General features: G+C 41.0%; 1 non-coding gene across 1 annotated transcript; it reads left to right on the top strand.

The window, feature by feature from the left end:
* Window positions 1-4,035: 4,035 nt before the first annotated feature.
* LOC131822390 (U8 small nucleolar RNA) lies at window positions 4,036-4,171 on the top strand. The gene has a single exon (XR_009350251.1). It is a non-coding gene; the product is annotated as a U8 small nucleolar RNA (small nucleolar RNA).
* The last annotated feature ends 2,453 nt before the right edge of the window (window positions 4,172-6,624 follow it).

Raw genomic sequence — 6,624 nt, 5'->3', positions numbered from 1 at the left:
ACTTACCTGTAAGGTTTCAGATGTGCTGTCCTTCCATAACCGCATGGATACCAAGAGCATTGGTCTCTCAGGGTCCCACGATGAAGCAGTAGAAACTGCTGGTCCCAAGGCACACTGGGAAGATTCAGGGGCAGAGCTTTAAAATTTTCCCTCCACTGATGATGTCCTATGCATTTACTGCAGGCCACAGGATCACCCCAAGCTTTAAGGCACACAGCTCACCTCCACTATGTACCGGTGAGAAATACTTACCAGTCACCTCTCTGATCAAAGACTTGGGTTGTGTTTTCTTTGGTATCTAGCTAACGACGCTTTGATCACATGTATACCATCCCCCACTGCCCTAAAAAAGTTCTCTACATTTAACATCAAGAAACAATCTACATAGAAAATGAGCATATGGCTTTTGAACACACAGTTCGCCAGAGAGGATGTATGGATAGTAAATAAGGAGATGGCAAACTATTCACATCGCTGTCCATTACTATAATGTAAATTTAAGCCACAACAACATACTGCCACATACCTACTAGAATAGGTAAAGCAGAAATTACTGAAAATAGCAAGTGCTGCTGTGGGTACAGAACAAGTAGATCTGATTCTCGGTGATGGTGACAGTGTAACATGGTCCAGGATCGCTGGAAATCAACTTACCCGTTTCTTCCAAAGTTAAGCATATACTTACCAGATGACAGAACAATCCCCTTCTGAAAATTTACCCTAGTGAAATGAAAATAGATGTTCACACAAAACAGCATACCCAAATGTACCTGTGATTGCCCCAAACCAGAGATAACTTCGGCCTCCTTCAGTGGATAAAAGGATAAACTGGGAATACGATTCAGCAGTCAAAAGGGACATACTATTTGTCCTTACAACTTGGGAGGATCCCAAGTGCATTAGACCGACTGAAAAAGCCCATTTCATAAAATTATGTAATTTTAAATTCCATTTATATAACATTTTCAGAAAAGAAAAATTATACTAATAGAGAATAGATCAATGGTTGCCAAGGATTCCATCTGCTGTGATTATAAAGAAGGAACATTAAAAATAGAACTACCCTATGATCCAGTAATCACACTACTGGGTATTTACCAAAAATATACAAATATAATAATGCAAATATGATACACCCTGATGCATTATTTACGATAACTTCACTATGGAAACAGCCCAAGTGTCCATCAATTGTTGAATGGATAAAGACATGATGCATGCATGTATGTATATTCATGTGTACATACCCACAATGCAATATTATTCATCCATAAAAAAGGAATGTAAACTTGCTATTTCTTATGAGTGGATGGAGCTAGAGTATAATGCTAAATGAGATAAATCAGGGGAAGACAAATACCTTATGATGTCACTCATGTGGAATTACAAACAACAAATGAGCAAGGGGGGAGAAAAAGAACCAAGGAACAGACTCTGAACGATAGAGAAGAAACGGATGGTTCCAGAGGGGAGCCGAGTGGGGGTATGGTGAAATAGGGTACGGATTAAAGACTGCACATAACATGAAAAAAAATACTAAACCCCAAAAGAGAAGGAACATAGGGAGTTTCTCTGGGGCTTGGGGAAATTTGTGTGTCTGAATGCTATACAGATTTATACATGGGATAAAAATGTCTCCAGCTATATACCAAAGAAAACAAAACATAACAAAAAGCACTGATTGCCTGTCTACTTGAAGTCTGATGAAATCCAGATTTGATTGCAGTTAAATACTACTTTACCAATGTCAGTCTATGAGTTCTGCTAAATGAACTATCACAATGTAAACAGACTTGTTTGGCTGAACTGGTTGTAAGAGCCACAGGAATTCCCTGTACTATTTTTACAATTTATGTGTAAGTATAAAATTATTTCAAAATGAAAGACTTTAAATAGGGAGGCCGTAACTTGTACAATTATTAGTGTTTGCCAATATCCACTTTTCTGTCCTTCTAGGCCATAATTGCTGGGGTCTAACTGCAGTTTATTGAGCCAAATGATAATAATATGCTTCTGATAGATGTAGTGATTTCAAATAAAATACAGAACTTTACAAAGAGTGTGGGATAGGAGACTTACTTATGCAAATGTGGAAGGAGAGGCAAGGAGTAATCTGTGTTATGACTGGTGGAGGAGATAAAGCAGCAGTCACAAATAAAAGGGGGAAACCTGCTCAAGGGAGGATATACAACTTCTATTAAATTTCTAATACAGGGAAATAAACCTTATTTCCTGTCCTGTTCACTGTACATTATTCTCACTCAGCTGTCACTTAGGCAATAAACGCAACTTTCTTAGAAACACAAATCCTCCCCATACTACACAGTAAGTAGTGATTTACATTGCACTACAGATCATGTGATAACCTGGAGAGGACTAGTACAGATTTTGTTTTTTTTTCAAGTATATCCAGTCTCGGTTATTATAACCAGAAAGATACAGCTCTGGACTCCACGCATCCCTGTCACCCATGGTCGATTTAATAAACAGTCCCATCGTCACGGATTCTCCATCCATCCTACAAATGTCTGCATTCTGAGTCAACCTCTTACCCTAGGAAGTAGCTGGTGGCAATAGAGGCCACCAGATAAAGCCATAGGACATCAGGCCTCTGGTGTGCCAGGAGGTCAGGAACCAGGGAGGACAGTGTGAATTGCAAATACCATCTAGATCATCTCTTGCAGACATGTCCACACTCAACCCTTTATCTGTAGAATCACTGAGGCAATAGGCCGAAGCATATCTCCCTTCAGTTCCACCTCCCTGCAGCGGTAGGCCCCTTGCACTGCTCACTGGTACTCGTGGCCCATCTCAGCTGTCATCACTTAGCAAACCTGCCCAACCTGGAACACTGGCGAGGACGCTGTGAGCTACCACAGCAGCCAAGAGATGTGGCCCTCCCGGGATCCAGAAGGCAGCACCACCATGTGATGCCGGAAAGCCATCTGTGGTCTGCCTGACTTTGGGCATGGAGACTTTAGAGGCAGGGCAGGGTGTCCTCTCCACCAGCAGACCTGCCCACTGAGACCACCTCAGAACTTCAACTGGTGGTGGCAATTCAGAGATTTGCCAAGCCTACTAACAGAAATTCTTGGACCCACTACACATTCTTCGCTCTTGTCCTTATGGTTCTTTGCCCACTTTGTGCTCAACTCTCGATCCAGAATGCTGACCACCAACCTGCCCTGGGCTCTCTCGATGAGGTTTTACACATGGTCTCTCTCTCCCTTATGGGCCCTCGCAATTGCTTTGACCTCCAACCCTCATTAGCTAAGAGTGTCCTGCCTCACTCCACGGCTCAGCAACTGATCCTTCTGTGAAGTCCTTGCTTTTATAAGGAGGAATGTCTTTTTCAAAATATAAAAGTATGCTGGGTGCCTGGGTGGCTCAGAGAGTTGAGCCTCTGCCTTCGGCTCGGGTCATGGTCCCAGGGTTCTGGGATCGAGTCCCACATCGGGCTCTCTGCTCGGCGGGAGCCTGCTTCTTTTTCTTCCTCTGCCTGTCATTTCCTCTGTTTGTGCTCTCTCTCTCTGGCAAATAAGTAAATAAAATCTTAACAAAAAAATAAAAATAAAATAAAATAAAATAAAAGTATGCTGAGAAAAATCCAGGCACTCAAGACATTAATGCAGAAGTGCCACTCTAAGGGAGTCACTGAATTTTATATTCAACCTTTTTAGAAAAAAAGGAAATAAAATCTTTCACCCCAAAGTTTGACCAAAATTTCAAAGTGTGATGAATAAAATGCCTAGGAGGATGTAAGGCAGTCACACACATTCACTGGTCAGACTATGAAGTGGTAGAGCACTTTTGGAGCAGAAGTTCAACAATACTTGTTAAAACTTCCCAATCTTCACACTCACCCACTTACATCAGGCTTGTACTTTGCTATGTCTTTCCTATGAGAAAGCATGCACCTTTGCCCAAGATTTCATGTTCAAAGATGTTGATTTCAGTCCTGTTAATCATAGCAACAAATGGGAAACACTTTATATGTCTATTAGGAAGAGAATGGTTAAATTAATTATTGCGCAAACATAAGTAAGATGATCTTTACCTATTCTTTTTTTGGGGGGAGAGCTTGGGACTAGATGATTGGAGTTGCCAATAATACATGATTAACGTCTCCGTGTAATCAAGACTTGCACTGCCCTGATTGCTCCTGTGTTCTTCCTGACGAGGTCTCCTTCAATAGGCTAAGAGGTCTATGAAAAGATGCTCAACATCATTAATTATGAGGGAAATGCAAATCAGAACCACAATGAAATATCACCTCATATCAGTTAGGATGGTTAATATAAAAAAAAAAAAAAAAAAAAGCGTGGGCAAGAATGTGGAGACATTGAAGGCTTGCACACTGTTCGCAGGAATGTAAAATGGTGCAGCCACTATAGAAAACGGTGTGGAAGTTCCTCAAAAAATTAAAAATAGAAATACCATATGATCAAGCAATCTCATTCCTGGGTATAAATACTCAAAAAAATGGAATTTAGGATCTCAAAGAGATACCCTCTTTGTAATTACTATTTTTAGTAATTCATTTTTACCCTCTTTGTAATTACTATTCACAATAGCCAAGTTCTGGAAAGAAACTAAATATCCACTGAAGAGAAATGGATAAAGAAAATGTGATGTGCGTGTGTGTGTGTGTGTGTGTGCACGTATACATACACATATATATGTCTTTGGCACATTCAGAAGTCGGGGAAGAGCAAAGGGAGAGAGAGAATCTCAAGACTCCCTGCTGAGCATGGATTTCCCCGAGCCCCACGCGGGACTCAATCCCATGACCCCAAGGATCATGACCTGAGTCCTAACCAATAGCTGGCCGCCTCACCGACTGTCACCCAGGCGCCCCATCTGTTTTAATAAATATATACACATTCATACACACCATTGATAAAGATTTTCACACTTGTTATGTTTGCGGGCCCTGCTGCTAGGATCCCACAGCAGCTTTACCATTTACCAAGGTCAAAATGACTCAGCCAGACCTTGAAACAGGAGCTCTATTTCTGCCCCGGGCACAGTACGTCTGTCTGCTTCATGAAAACAACCAGGAAAGGAACATTCCAAACAAAGATAAAAAAAAGTCTCCCTCGTTCCCATAAGATGGAGGTCCTACAGCCTTGCACATACTAAAAACACAAGATAAAGTCTGTAACTTTCTGTAATGCCCTTTGTTGTGATGATTTGTAACTTTTTTTTTTTTAAGATTTTATTTATTTATTTGACAGAGAGAGATCACAAGTAGGCAGAGAGGCAGGCAGAGAGAGAGGGGGAGGCAGGCTCCCTGCTGAGCAGAGAACCCGACGTGGGACTCGATCCCAGGACCTCGAGATCATGACCTGAGCCAAAGGCAGCGGCTTAACCCACTGAGCGACCCAGGCGCCCTGTAACTTTTTTTGTTAAAAAGAAAAAAAAAAATTATCTGACCCTACACCAAATGTTCTTTCCCTGAAGCGCTCTCTTCTTTTTGAAGATTGTATATCCAGGGCAGTTGTCCTAACTTGGGCTCGAATAAAACCCTTTTCCTTTAAAATTAAAAAGAAAAAAAAGATTTGTTCATTTGGGGTCAACACCCAAAATGCCTTAAAAGAGGAAATCCTGCCATTTGCAGCAGCACGGGCAAGCCTGAAGGACGTTATGCTCAGTAAAACAAGCCGCTCACAGAAGGATGAATGCCCTGTGGTTCTACTTCTATGATGTACTTAACGTCATCGTACCTGCAGAATCAGAAAATAGAACTGTGGGTACCAGGGGCTGGGAGGAGGAGGCAATGGGGAGTTGATCTACTGATAGAAAGTTCCAGGTATGCAGGATGAATTAATTCTGGAGATCGGCTTACAGTTAACAGTACCATACTACACACTTAAATAGTCTTAAGAGAGTTCATGTAACGTGTTTTTTAGAAAAATAACCAAAGGGACACAAGGAACCTTTTGGAGGTGATGGATACGTCTTACCTTGATTGTGATGATGATTCCACAGATGTATACATATGTCCAAACTCATCCGACCACACATATTAAGTATGAACTGATTTTTGTGAACCTCAATAAACCTATTTTAAAAGAAAAAAGAATTCTAGGGATCAGTTAAGAGTGTGTTGGGTCTGTATGTCCTGTCATGGAAATACCTTGTGTTCACTTTATTACATGAAGGACAAGAGGCAGAACAATATATACATTGTTAATGACAATCCTTAAAAATTCAATATATTTTTATAGCACATCTACATAAGAAAAAGCCTCAGGTCAGCTTTAAAATGACACACATCAGATTGTCCATTGTGATTACCTCTAAGGAGGAGGCTGAATTTTTTTTTTAATCTTTTTTTTTTAATTTATTTATTTATTTGACAGAGAGAGAGAGAGAGAGATATCAAGTAGGCAGAGAGGAAGGCAGAGAGAGAGAGAGAGGAGGAAGCAGGTTCCCTGCTGAGCAGAGAGCCCGATACATGACCTGAGCCGAAGGCAGCAGCTTAACCCACTGAGCCACCCAGGCGCCCGAGGAGGCTGAATTTTGAGGAGAGGGGAGACTGTAATTTATGTGCATTGTTAGAAGCCTTTATAAGAACATATGTACTATTACCTTTGTTATTAAAATATTTAAATACATCTC

This window comes from Mustela lutreola, chromosome X (genome assembly GCF_030435805.1).
Source record: "Mustela lutreola isolate mMusLut2 chromosome X, mMusLut2.pri, whole genome shotgun sequence".
Classification (NCBI taxonomy): domain Eukaryota; kingdom Metazoa; phylum Chordata; class Mammalia; order Carnivora; family Mustelidae; genus Mustela; species Mustela lutreola.
This window is presented reverse-complemented; position numbering and strand designations above follow the sequence as displayed.